The sequence below is a fragment of the Pyxicephalus adspersus genome, chromosome 9, assembly GCF_032062135.1.
Source record: "Pyxicephalus adspersus chromosome 9, UCB_Pads_2.0, whole genome shotgun sequence".
In the NCBI taxonomy this organism is placed as follows: Eukaryota; Metazoa; Chordata; class Amphibia; order Anura; family Pyxicephalidae; genus Pyxicephalus; species Pyxicephalus adspersus.
In genome coordinates this window covers 8765929-8780318 of record NC_092866.1, presented here as the reverse complement: position 1 = coordinate 8780318, position 14390 = coordinate 8765929, and positions in this window count along the sequence as shown.

Sequence of the window (14390 nt, the reverse complement as noted above, 5' to 3'; positions counted from 1 at the left end):
ACTGACACTCACCAATGAGCACGTACACACATTACCGACATCTTATAAAAGGAATCAACAGAGTCATAGCTGTTATTTTAGGCCCTTTCACCTCGTTACAATCATTCATATTAGAGTTCCTCTGAATGAGCTTATGTCATGCATGACACAAAGTTTTACAAAATAACAACGCGGGGAGTTGGTTGGAAATGTTTCACACAAGAGTGACAGTTCATGTAATCTATGCGGCTGGAACTGGTAAAACTGAACTGGTTGGATCACAGCTCTACATGCATTTTGTAAAAAAAAAAAAAAAAACCACTGTGAATCTTTAAGGGGATTTTTCTTCTAAGCCAAAGATAACCCTCAGCCAAAACAAATATTAGCCAATTAAAAGATAAAAAGAAAATTAGCTTTGTAGCAATACTCAGCTTCAATCCAGATATTTCCCTTACAGTACCTTTCTCTGCCACTAGATGTCCCCAGCCAGCATTATGCAACCCACTTTCTTTGAACCCAGATCATTCTGGACCCACCCAAGACTGTGAGTGGTAAGTGAAAAGAGAAGCAGCATAGCGATAGCTCATTTTTCTAATATTTTGCTTTTCTCTCAACATTTGTCTTGTCTGCATATCAACGGATTGGTTCCTTGCACTGCTACTTCCTCCCACAATCCTGCCCTTCCCGGAGACTTCAAGAGGTGGTTCAAATACAGGTAATTGAACCGCTTGCATCATTTTACATCATTTGTGTTGTTATATCTGCCTAGTGTCCAGCTATAAAACTGCTGAGCTAAAAGGAAAACTATAAATTGCATTTTTTAGATTTCGGAATGTACTGGGCACATATCAAGGGCTACCCACACACATAAAGGCATGGCTGGAACTCAATGAACTCACAGGCATCTCTTATAAATGACAAATTCTCTTTACAAGGGAGGAATCAGAATTGTCTATATACCGGATGACGTTTTGCCAATACACAACTACACAGAGGAAAGCAAGGAACATCTGGACCACATCCAGACACAAGCAAATTCAATGTACAGTCACAAAAAATTGTAATCGCATGTTTGCAAATCTGTAATTCAGGTGACAGTATTTTTAAATACAGATAATCCCCGGGTTACATATGAGATAGGGACTGTAGGTTTGTTCTTAAGTTGAATTTGTATGTAAGCCGGAACAGGTACATTTATTAAATGCCATTAGGACAAATGTTTGTCCCAACATTTTATTAGGCAGTGTGGTGTCAGTTACTTTTTTTAAATCCTCACTGTGAGTTTATCACAAATAAAGCAAAAAAAAAATACAATTTATGGAGCCTAGAAAAAGAAACAGGTGCAGAGTTTGTCTTAGTCATTAAAGAGTTATAAGAGCTTGCAGAACAGCAAACGGTTTCTTCTGCAAGTCATGCCAACTGCCCCCCTCCCCCCATCAAGCCTCCATCCTGCACACAAACAAGCAGGGAAGCCCAGGTTCGTCTCTATAAGTTGTCTGTATGTCGGATGTTCGTAACTCGGGGACTACCTGTATTTCATTTTGAACAAAACATTTCATTTTTGTATCAAAATCCCTATCACTTTGTTACTGATCCTTTTCTTCTGCAAAATCTTCATATCAATAAGTAAATCAGGCCTTGGTCAACAAGAAGTTAATCTTACGCCCTGCTCAGCAGATGATGTAGAATAAATCACACAATTTGTTAATTCTACAACTAATTTAATTTTCAAAGTAAAATGTTTATAAAACAGATGACCTCTTCGGTCTTTTGCTTTGACGCCATGATGAAGGGGTTAACAAAAGGAGAAGTAGCGAGGTTTGTGTGCCGGTGCCCTTGCGATCATTGTACCTAGCACTGATCAGAACTTTATGTTTGTTCTGCAATCAATTTTTAACCATTGTTCACTCCCACATGGCGGTACGGTCACTAGGGGTTGGGTCATTCTGTCCCAGGTCTCACCTACAAGCTCGTCGGGCCTTGGAGCTGTGGATGTGATGGTTCTGACCTGGGCCAGATATGTGGCCATTCTAGGGATCATGTCGGCTGACCGCCTGGACATTTAGGAACTGTCTGTAAAAATTACAATACACGGGTGCAATCCTTTAAAAAATAAGTGAACATAACGTAACCTTTTAGCATTTGTTTGTAAGCAGGGTGCAGCATGCTTATCACATAGTAATGGAATGCGTTCTTAAATATCTAGTTTTAATTGACTCTTAAATATTTGCATTCTCCATGGCTGTGCAGAAGTCTACAGTATCACCTGTCTGGGTGCCGCATCTGTCACACCAAATGAGTGAAGAGCATATAAAGAACAAAAATATATTAGCCCAGCGTAGCAGTCCTTAAATGTGAAGACTGCTTTTGCTTTCTTTCTTCCTTTTTTTTTGGGTTATATTTTGACTTGTTTATTTTACAAATATTACACTTTCTGCACCGGGGTGACAACGTTCACTGTACTGTTTCTATGTTGGCATTGTCAGCTTAATAAAAGACTAGAAAACTCATCTCTCTCCACCCTCTCCGTCTCTCTCTCCCACTGTCTTGCTGTCTCTCCCCCGTCTCCCCATTTTAACCCCTCTCTCTCTCTCTCTCTCTCTCTCTCTCTCTCTCTCTCTCCCAGTTTTCTTCTTTCTTTTCTCTCCACTTTTACCCCTCTCTTCACTATTCTCTCTCTCCCCTCTCCTCCTCTCTCTATTTCTCTCTCCCACTATCTTGCTGTCTCTCTCCCGTCTCCCCATTCTAACCCCTCCCCCCCTCTCTCTCTCTCTCCCTCTCTCTCTCCCACCCAGTCTTTTTCTTTCTTTTCTCTCCACTTTTACCTCTCTTCACTATTCTCTCTCTCCCCTCTCCTCCTCTCTCTCCATTTCCCTCCCCCACTATCTTGCTGTCTCTCTCCCCTCTCCCCTGCCTCTCTCTCCATCTTTTTCCTCCCCTCTCGACCAGTCTTTTTCTCTCTCCCCATTTTGCCTCTCCACTATTTTCTCTCTCTCCATCTTTCTCTCCCCCTCCCATTTCTCTGTCTTTTCCCCTCTTTATTCTATACAGGAAGAACTGCTGTAGTCCACCGGATTTATAACATTATCTGCAGTTTTAATGTAGCACAGAAGTTAGAAGCTCGCTAGAATTCTAAAAGGTATGCCAGGTTTTTTTCTGCACCTGCTTTTATTAAGACCTTGTCACCATTGTGCAGGTAAAAGAAGAAAGAATGTTCAAAGCTTCCTTACATTCCTTTCCCTTAATGATTTATATTGACTTGTATTGTGACTTTCTTCTTGCTTAAAATGTGACAACAAAGAATCAATTCCCCAGCAAAGCCCCCACCCTCCTTGTATGTCATAACTCTGCTCTTTAGTAAGTATCTAGCTACTGTCTTTGCTGACCCAGCTCCCACTCCTAATATTATCTTTTATGTAGCCACTGGTGGAGGAACAAAGGCGAGTACTGAAAATGACAGCTATAAGTGTACTGGGGCTGCTGACATCACATCCAAGATGGCGGCACCCAGCAGCAGTCCCAAGGCTTTTGGTTTTTACCCTTACATTGGTGGACAGTGAGAAGAATGTACCTTTGGTGCCTTTGGTGATACAATGGTGACTAGTGGGAAGAATACCCCTTACATTGGTGGTTATTAGGAAGAATACCCCTATCATTGGAGGCTCATAGAAAAAAGCAACTCCTATGGTAATGACCAGTGGGGAAAAATGCCACCCATACATTGGTGGCTAGTGGGAAAAATGCCACTCTTACATTGGTGGCCGGTGGGTAGGAATGTCATCTATACATTGAAGGATACAAGGATTGCCACCCTTGCACTGGTGGCTAGTATGAATAATGTCACTCTTATGTTGGTGGCTACTAGGAAAAATGTCCCTTACATTGATGATTATTGGGAAGATTACCACCCTTACATTGGGGGCTAATGAGAAGAATGCTGCTTACATTAGTGGCTAGTGGGAAGAATGCCCCTGCATTGATGGATAGTGGGAACAATACCCGTTACATTGGTGGCTGGCGAAAAGAATGCCCCTACATTGGTGGATAGTTGGAAGAATGGGATAGTGGGAAGAACACCACCCTTACATTGGTGGCCAATGGAGAGAATAAGCCTTACATCAGTGGCTAGTGGGATGAATGTCACCCTTACAATCATGTCTGGAGGGAAGAATGTCACTCATGCAGTGATAACCAGTGGGGAGAATTCCACCTGTGACCAGTGGGAAGAACATTCTATATACTGGTGGCTCTTGAGAAGGAAACACCACCAAATAGGAGATCATTCAGCCACAGATCAATGAACTCCTAGGAACCTCTGGAGGAACCCTATGGCACGCTGTGATTTCCATGCTCAGCATTACCATGAGCAAACCAGCCGAGCTGCAACGCTTCTAGGAATAATGGTAAAATGCTGGCTATGTTTGCATACAACAATGTACTGACATTCCATCCCACAGGCTCGTGTGAAAAGGCGATCTGGAGGAAAGGTGATACTACAGGTAGAACAATTATTCCTATATACGCCCTGAAGTCTCTACGAGTCAGCACTGCTTCAACCTCCTCAAACCAATACAATCACATTCACACAGGCTGCTACTGGAAATGCCGGTCCGGGGTTCCACAGCACATTCATACTGGGTGTAATCCACAGCAACCAATCAACTAATCCCTTAAACGAAAGCAAGACAAGCAACTTAATTATACACAATGGTACACAAAAATAAAAAAGACCTTAAATGTAGCAAACAGCAATCAGGATCGCCTAGTGATTGCGCAGGAAGGGATTAAAGCTGAATTCCAAGTAGATATAAAAAATAAGAGATAAAAATATAAAATAAATAAAAATAATCAATAAATAACCATATGGATATGACTTTTATTTCTGCAGGAAGTTCATGCCAGGTCCACTTTGAAGTCGATGGCCTGCTGCCGATTTGGGATTACTGTAGAATAGTTTTGACGGTTTATCTTGCAATCACGTAGGCAGTTGCAACCTTTGACCATGGATTGTCCTCTGGGGCCCTTATCAGTTAGCAAAATCCTAATCAATGCTTTACCCATCCCCAGCTTTTCAGCCGTCAGACAGGCTTGACAACTGTGGGCTAGGCCGGTGACAACACAAAGCAACGGCACACTCCCTGTGCGGGAGATTAGATTTAGATATTTTTGTTTGCTTGTTGGAAGCTGCTTGCATTTATTAATGCACTGTGCTGACCACACATGGAACAATCTGATTAGACTAACCTAGGGCAGGTCCTTCTTTTGCATAGCTGCTGATAGACCTATAAGAAATTTTACAAATAAATTGTCACCAATTGAACAAGAATCTCATCCACAGGTGTATATGACAGCAGTCCATTCTATGAGATGCTACTATCATTACATTGTCCTTCTGTGTATATGTAATCACAATGACTTTCTATTGTGGTATGTCTAACACCAAGGTTCCAAGAAAGAAACATCTAAAATGTATCCTTTCCTCTTTGATCAGGAAATTACATAATCGTCACATAGAAGGCCAAGCAAAGTACAACAATAACACAAACACAATGATCCGAACACAAACATTATATTAGGCACAGTGGGATTTCTTTTTCTTGGTGTCGAGAGGGAAGAAAAGACAAATAGAAAGAGGAGAGGGGGACAAGAGAAACGCGTAAAGAAACAAGGAAAAGGAGAAAACTCAGAATGGTTTGTGATATTAGTGTGGGAAATGATTGGTTCGAAAATGTATTTTAAAAAATTGGAAATCAATGGCAGATCAATGAATGGAGGATTGGGATCGATCACTGTTCACTCCTATGTATAAATCCTTCTCCCTCCCCTCCCCATGGAACAGAACGCCGCTGTGTGTACAAAGCTTGTTTGTTCGTCTGTCACTGGAAATGATCACCAAAGATGGTTTCCAGCAACCATTATCAAATGTAAGTTCATAGCCTACGCTCCAAGTCAGCTGATCAGAGCTTACCCAGGACTAGGGACAAATCTTCTGATCCCATGAGATTTCACTTGGGTCTGGAAACCGGCCACTCCAATATGCAGAACTGAATCATGGAAGGAAAGGCAAGAATGAAACACCCTCCAATGCCCAGTTATTTCAATGAATGGGAAACCAGGGCAGAGGATGTGCATGGAACAGGTAAGTATTATCTGGAGATAAGTGTGCAACCTTGGCAATAGCTCTATTTAAAGTATACAGAATGCAAAGTCAAATCTTGAATAGAGTAGGTTAAAACGTCTGCAATTATTGAGAAAATTTATATATAAATCCTAACGCTAAAATCTCTCCAAAATATTAAAATGTCTATCTTGGGAAGTTGTCACCAGAACTCTGGTCTCTATTGGAATATTTTCCTTTGTTCATTCCAGACACAACAAAGTTTTGGATTTGCTATCACTTCCAAAAAAATATCACCCATACAGATAGAGAGGGTAAAAGTCTGCAGTGGGATGCAAAAACAACTTCATCCAAATCCAATTACCCCAGAGTGGAACACCATAACTGCACCGGACAATAGGTGGAGCTTAAAGCCCTGTAAAGAAGTCTAATGAGATCAGATGATTGTCACTGGATCAATATTCGTGATCGTTTTTGGTAACAGATGAACGAGCACTGTACACACAGAGGAGGGACCAGGAAGGATAAGTGAGTGGCACCCTGCTGTGCTCTCCTCCATTGATATGCACTCGGCCCGATCAGTAATTCATCAATCGGAGATTGCTGTACACGTCAGATTTTCACCCAACGCAGTACAACTGTTCATCTGACCAGAAAATCATCTGACGTGTGTATGAAGCCTAAGAGTCCTTTCACATTTCTGTGTTACGGTAATAAGCAGTAAGACATGCATCATTGGCGGCATGGTGGCTCAGAGGTTAGTAATCTCGGCCATCACTCTATCTGCATGAAGTTTGCAGGTTCGCCCTGTGTTTGTGTGGGTTTCCTTTGGGTACTCCCACATGGTTTCCTCCCACATTCCAAAAACATGCAATTAGGTTAATTGGCTTCCTCCTCAAAAATTGACCGTAGACTGTATTAATGACATTTGACTGAGGTCCTTTGAGGGACAGCTAGTGACATGATTATGGACTTTGTAAAGTGCTGCGTAATATGTCGGCCCTATATGAATACTGTAATAATAATAATACTGCAACAAATTCACTTATTTTGAGTGGCGCTTCAATGGACCGTTGCAGCAGACAGATCACCCATACTTTAGCGTACCACTTCACCCAGGCCATGCAATGTGCAGCTCTGAGTTAAGTCTGATGTTTAGGTCATTGCCATACACTAGCAGAATCACTCCCTCAATGTCAAAATGGAAATGGATTGATACAGCAAGTTTTCAAGCAGAGAACTGGGAAGATAAACAATTAACAAGATTTTTTAAGGTTTGGTATATTTATATTATTAAAGTGTTACCGTAGATGAAAAATTGTGTATTTACGACCATTTCAAATATTCAACGTGGATCATAGAGAATAAATAATCGCTAAACCAGGGACAGAAGCAAGCTTTTAACATTTTTCTTTATAATGCTAGATTATATTGGGTACATGCTGATTGTTGAAGGACATGTTTTTGTATGTTGATTTTTGTAAGTTTCTGAGTTATCTTTTCTGTCTTGTCTTTGTATTGTTTTGTATTTTTGCATTGCAGTTTTAAAAAATTAATAAAAATTAAAAAAAAATGGAAATGGAACACTGGGTAGATCCAGCTAGCACCACAATATCCTACAACATTAAATACAATATATTTTTACAGCATCGTAAAGAAAAAGAAAAAAACAACTTTTCTGGTGATCATCGTGTTCACCCTGTAATAAATAAATCTTTAAACTTAACAGGAAAGAGTTTCCTGTGTCCAGGTTAGTCCCAGCACAAAATACTCTGACCCCAAATATTCTGAATCCCTTTTGCAACATTCTGTTTTCGGTCCCTTCCAGAAGTAAAACAGAAAGTCAACATGTGGTCACAGCTGATGGTGCGGCCATGTGAATGACCCCTCGGGCACAGTGTGAGCTCAGATGCCTGACCATGGGTTATCATGCGGAGCTGTCAGACTGAAAGCAGAAGCTCCACATGCAAAAAAACTATCAAGAAACAGCCATTTCTGTCCCTTAACCAGTTCAGGCAGCAAGAACTAGAAAAACAAACTTTTCAAGAATTTCTAATGATCACAAGTTACCCAATTGCATTCCAGTCTGTGCTTATGGGGTGTTATTTGGCTTCATTGGTAAGAATCTATTATCCGAGTGCAATTTTTTCACTTTGTGTCACTGCCCTGCCAGATTTGTTCCACACTTTACAGCCTTGTATAGATGATACAATTTCCTTTAAATCATAAAGCAATCAGTGAATCAGTACAGATGTCTTACATCATCGTGTATTGATCCACCGTCATGGAACGCTTACGTTTGGCAGCTATCAAACAATATTGCTTTTTATTGGGAAGGGTGCAGCTGGACGCCTCCGGCTCATCCTCCTCACTCCGTAGAAAAAAACATTGTTGTCTGAACAGCACTCATGCTTTCTACTATTGCTGGAAGTGATCACTAAAGACAATTTTCAATTATGTTTTTGATTCAATGGTTTTCATTTATTGAGTCTATGCATGGAACTCAGACCCCGTGTCACATTAGCTATTCTGTTGTGGATGAGGTTACAAGCAGCATGGTTTGAAAAAGTCACCTGGGTGCTCAGGAAGATTCATAATCCTATAATCCCAAAATTGGCCATTTTCCAGCAACAATTTTCCTTAAGAGCATCTTATTGCTATAGCTACAAGACAGGGACAGGGGAGACAGGAGAGTAAATTGGGCAATAGTCCAGGGTCTCCATCTTCTCCAGGGTACCAATTCATGGAGTGGCAGAAGATGGAATGCTTTGCATTTGGAGCCCCCACTTTATATTTGCCCAGAAACTCTTATGCCTAAAACAGTTCTTGAATGAAGATATGTTGATGCAGCACTAGACAAATGGCTAACATAATCGAATGATAGTCGCCCAAGATGAGCATGACCATTTGTCTGGCGTATGTACAGCAGTCCCCAGCAATCAATATTAAATTGCCAACTGGAAATGGCCATGCTGCAGAAAGGAAGACAGGGATGGATTTAGGGTAAGGGGGTAAATTGGGCAATAGTCCAGGGCCTCCATCTTCTGCAGGGTACCAATTCACAGAGTGGCAGAAAGTGGAATGCCCAGGACGAACAGTCATGCCTATTCTTTGGAGTAGAGTATAGCAAGGTGCCACTCGCTTGTAGTTCTGTACTTCTAGGTCCTGTTGTGGGTTTAAAAAAACAATGGTAGCTGTCTAGAAGATACCCATTGGTGTTTTTGTGTGGCAAGTCCCAGATAAAAAAAAAAAACTCCCAAGATTGGCAAAATCTGGGTGAAAGTTGATACAAGATTGGCAAGATTAGTAAAATTTTGATTATTACCAATAATATTTTGTAAGATTGAAAAAAAATTGCCAGATGTTACTGCACCAATGAACTTTTCAGCAAGGCTCAAATTTTGCTACCTTCAATACCCTAATGGACAGCCTCAACCCTTTGATCTTACCTGGAGAACAAGTAAACACTAAACATTACACTAGAACAACTTTGACATATATGCAAAAAAAATCAGATGCCTATTACATTTTCAGCAAATTTTCTGCATATGTAGTTACATTTTTTATGTTTTGGGACAACACCGATGCACATTTCTCTCATTCTACACCATTTCTAATTCAAATGTCGCCTGTCTCCTTGCAGAAAAGAAAAATGTGCGTCTGTATGGTAAAGGTGGTGACAAAGGAGAGGAAAACTCCCCTGTCACTACCCACAGATCTGCTTGTCTTTAAAGGTCTCTCCTCTGCCCCAGGACTTAAATTCAGTTGGGAGTTATGACATGACATTTCAATTATTGCTGAATGATTTAAACATATATATAACAATATATAATGATGTCTAGACTTTGGTTGGGGAGGGAGAAGAAGAAGGTGAAAAGAGAGTTTCAGCCTTGAGTTCAGCTTCAAACTGCTTTAATGATGATACCTTCATATCTCACTTCAATAACCAATCCAAAAGGCAAGGTTTGATTATTTTTTGGGTTGCATTTTTAATGCACTAAACTCAAAAACAACAGTTTGCTCTTCTCAGCTGATGGCTTTATTAGATCAGATTGTATCTGTGAAGCAAACCAAGAAAATTGGATACATGGTTGGCCCAGGGGCATAAAAAAATGATAAGATCTAGGAACGTGCATTTAAACCCAAGATGGCCCCAGCTAGAAACTACATAAATGTTATCATTGTGAGATACGGATCTTGGTAGGAAGCTGGTTATACCTGTTACTGTACTCTGCTGGCCCCAAAACAAGAGGGCCATTCCATACAAAGGCTGAATCTCCAGTGATTTCATAGGGTTGCCAAGAAAAACACAAAAACAAAAATAAAATTGGCAAATTTCCCTTTACTTGGCCTCTCTATAACCTTCTGAGAGAAATTAGTGAAGCTGTCACAGCTGACTTGTAATTTTCTAATTTCTTGGCTGTTACATTGATCATCTGGTTTTCATGTTTTACAGACACACCCATAATAAAAAATAACACAAGCAAGTCTCCGTGTTACTTTCATGCAAGCTGACTTCAATTTAAAAGGTGATAGATCAGAAATTGATTTTAGCTGGGTGGGAAAAAGCTCTAGACGGGTGGTGGCTTGCGGTTGTGATTGGGACCCAACTTTTCAGTAGCTACTGATAAACAGCCGAGTGGTTACTGAAAAGATCTGGGTGGTGCACCCAGCTAAAAAGATCTGGGGAGAACACTAAAAATACTATAAAAAGTTGTTGTTTTTTTTATTTAAATGGGAAAGGCTTCTTTTGGTGCACTCTTACCATTGGGAGAGATGACTATCCAATCACAGATGCTGATTGGCCAACAATTTTCAAAAATCAGATCTGTAAGAGCATTCACTGAAGACCATCTGACCAATGGCAAGGTACACTTAACCTGAATCAATTTAAAGCCCCATTTTTTTGTATTACAATCCTATTTACCCTTCTCTTTACCAAACAGGCTCTTTGCTACCCAAACAAAAAGTTGTGTTTTTTAGAATTTATATGGGATGGGCTTACTTTGGTGTACTTTGACCTTTGGGAAAGATGACTATTCAAGCACAGATGATGACTGTCCAGCACTTTGAACCTGAAAAAGAGGTCTGTAAGAGCATTCATTGAAGACCACTGGACCAATGAAAAGGTACTGGCCACCTGAATGAGCTCAATGTCCAAATTTTTGCAACACACTTTATATTAGATTCCCATTTACCCTTCCCAATTACCATAAAGCATTTACCCAAACCTTGGTTAACTGTCTAATGATGTAATCAATCTTCAAGGATCCCTGATTTTCACAAAGTAATCCATAGTTGTATAATATAAATGAATTAGGTAATGGGTGTTCTCTCCAGCCCCATTTAGTAGGGCTCACCGCCCAACACTTTTTGGTAACCACCTGGCTGGTTTTGGGTGGTTAGTGAAAAATTGGGTTACAATACGGGGCTGCCGTCTGTCTACAAATTCCTGCCACCCAGCTTAAAAAATTCTGGCCAGGATACTGAGAGTGTATGTATAGAGTATACTGTTTGCAACAGTGGACCCCTTGTGGAATTGACTTAGGACCCCTAACTGAACTGTAGGCTAAGGAGGACCAGCAGCACACTTTGCACCTCATTATGTCTGGCCCTGGTATCTATTGCAATAAAATGCCAATCCAATGCACAGTGGATTCAGTTGGGTAATAGGTGAAGCAAACTTTACTTATAGTTTATACATTTTCTAGTTGAATATGAAAAGCTGGATGAATCTTGAGTGAAAACATTAATTAATCGTCTCCTAGGAGTTAATCGCATTAAAACAAATGTTGGAAAAAAACAGAACCTGTGTGTAGGTTACAGTAGTTCCACTCTGGGTTCACATGCTAATGACAAGTTTATATTTTATTGGTTGTGTAGCTCTGAAGCAAGAATGGCGAGTTTACAGATCCACCAGGTCGGGAGTAGAATGAAAGTTGATGGACCTGATCTGTCAAAGTCATGATTCACAGTGCTTTTACAAATTCCACAATGACAGACTTGAAACACTGCATTCCTGTAACCAGCTACATCATCCCACCACCAGTCCTAGCTACAGTTGCCAATCCTGAGGTTGATGCCTTCAGGTCAATATTTAAGCCCAAGACCCGTACAATCATTCACATTCCTTGAGTGGTGTCTATACTTTGCTTTTTTATTGTGCTCAGCGGTATCGGTCAGTGGTTTCGCCCTTTTTGCACACTGCTTGTGCCTTGTACTTACATGCACTGATTTCCTCCATGCTAAAGAAATCAATTAGAGGGACTTACTATCTCCAATGTCATAAGCCTTGTCTTTCCTGCCAAGCAAGGTCTATGCATCTGCAATCATCAAAGTTCATGCTTTCTACAGATTGGAGATGCAGGGAGGGGGTATTAGACCTCTCCAGAGAGACCACAGCTTCCCCACACAGAGGGATAGTTGTAAAATCATAGCAAGCAAGGAAAAAAGAAATCTGCAATACAATGATGAATATTCCCTGATTTATCTATCATTGCCATTGCTGTTATATGAAATTCCCTGGGGAAGGGGAACTGCATAAATGCTGTGTATGTGCTGTGTCTGTGGAAGAATACAGCAAAAAACATGGGGAGTGACAACGTACAAGAAACAGCCAGATAAGTAATAGAGGTTATTGGTCAGAGACCAGGCCAGGGTGGCTCTTTCACCTGAGATTTGCCAGTGCCAGTAACACCCTGCTTGCATGTTGCCTAATGCTTCTTCTAACAGGGGCCCATATCTGCATTACATATGTTATCGATATGGAATTCTCTGCACATATAACACCCCCATGCACCAATGATTGATATCATTTACCAAATGCAAATATTAGTTGTAGTACTGTACATCTGAAAACATGGGAAGTGCAAAATGATTTTCCATTTCTAGAGGATTGTTCCAAGCAGATGATTTATGAGAAATGTTAACCTTTAAAGTATAACTAATACTAAATATCAAAACGTTTATTTTTTAAAAGTTTTAAAAAACTTTTTTCTTTTATACACCAGGTTGTTCTCCCTGTTGAGGTTCCTGAGGTCTTATTTCCGGTCCATACACCCATTAGAGCACCCAGGGTGCACCACGATGTGGTTAGCTCACATCAGCCAAGTTGTGGTGATTCTGGTTCCAACGGACCTGAGGAGTGGCTGGCAATAGGGTAAATCAAACAGACCATGCTGGTCCATTGTGCACAGCCATGTCAGCTTTTATTGTGCATTTCTGCAAGGACCAATGACAGAGAGCAATAAAAACGAAAGGGAGGGGATCCCCAAAACATATGAAGGGGGTAAGCTGCCGCCTTTAAATGTTAGGGCTACACTCCCTTTTGCAGGTAAATACATTCTAAAATATATCCAGTTCTGTATGTGGTATTACAGAATTTACAAATATGTACCCTGCTATTCAATATTAATCATAGACATACCTGAAGACAACATACACACGTAGTACATACACACAACATACTGATGACAATGAAAACAATGTGAACATTATTCACTGGCATGAATCACAAGCGCCTGTTCTACCACTGACCTCTGTACTCTGCATTACATACCACTGACCTCTGCACTCAGCATTACATACCACTGACCCCTGTACTCTGCATGACATACCACTGACCTCTGCATTTTGCATTACATACCACTGACCTCTGCACTCTGCATTACATACCACTGACCTCTGCACTCTGCATTACATACCATAGACCTCTGGACTCAGCATTACATACTACTGACCTCTGCATTACATACCACTGACCTCTGCATTCAGCATTACACACCACTGACCTCCGCACTCTGAATTACATACCACTGTCTGTATTTAGCATTACTTACCACTGACCTCTGCACTCTGCAATACATACCACTGACCTCTGCACTCTGCATTACATACCATAGACCTCTGCACTCAGCATTACATACCACTGACCTCTGTACTCCACATTACATACCACTGACCTCTGTACACTGCAATAAATACCATAGACCTCTGTACTCTGCGTTACATACCACTGACCTCTGTACACTGCACTACATACCATAGACCTCTGTACTCTGAATTTCATACCATAGACCTCTGTACTCTGAATTTCATACCATAGACCTCTGCACTCTGCATTACATACCACTGACCTCTGCACTCTGCATTACATACCACTGACCTCTGTACCCTGCACTAAATACCATAGACCTCTCTACTCTGAATTACATACCACTGACCTCTGTACACTGCATTACATACCACTGACCTCTGTACTACATACCACTGACCTCTGCACTGTGCATTACAT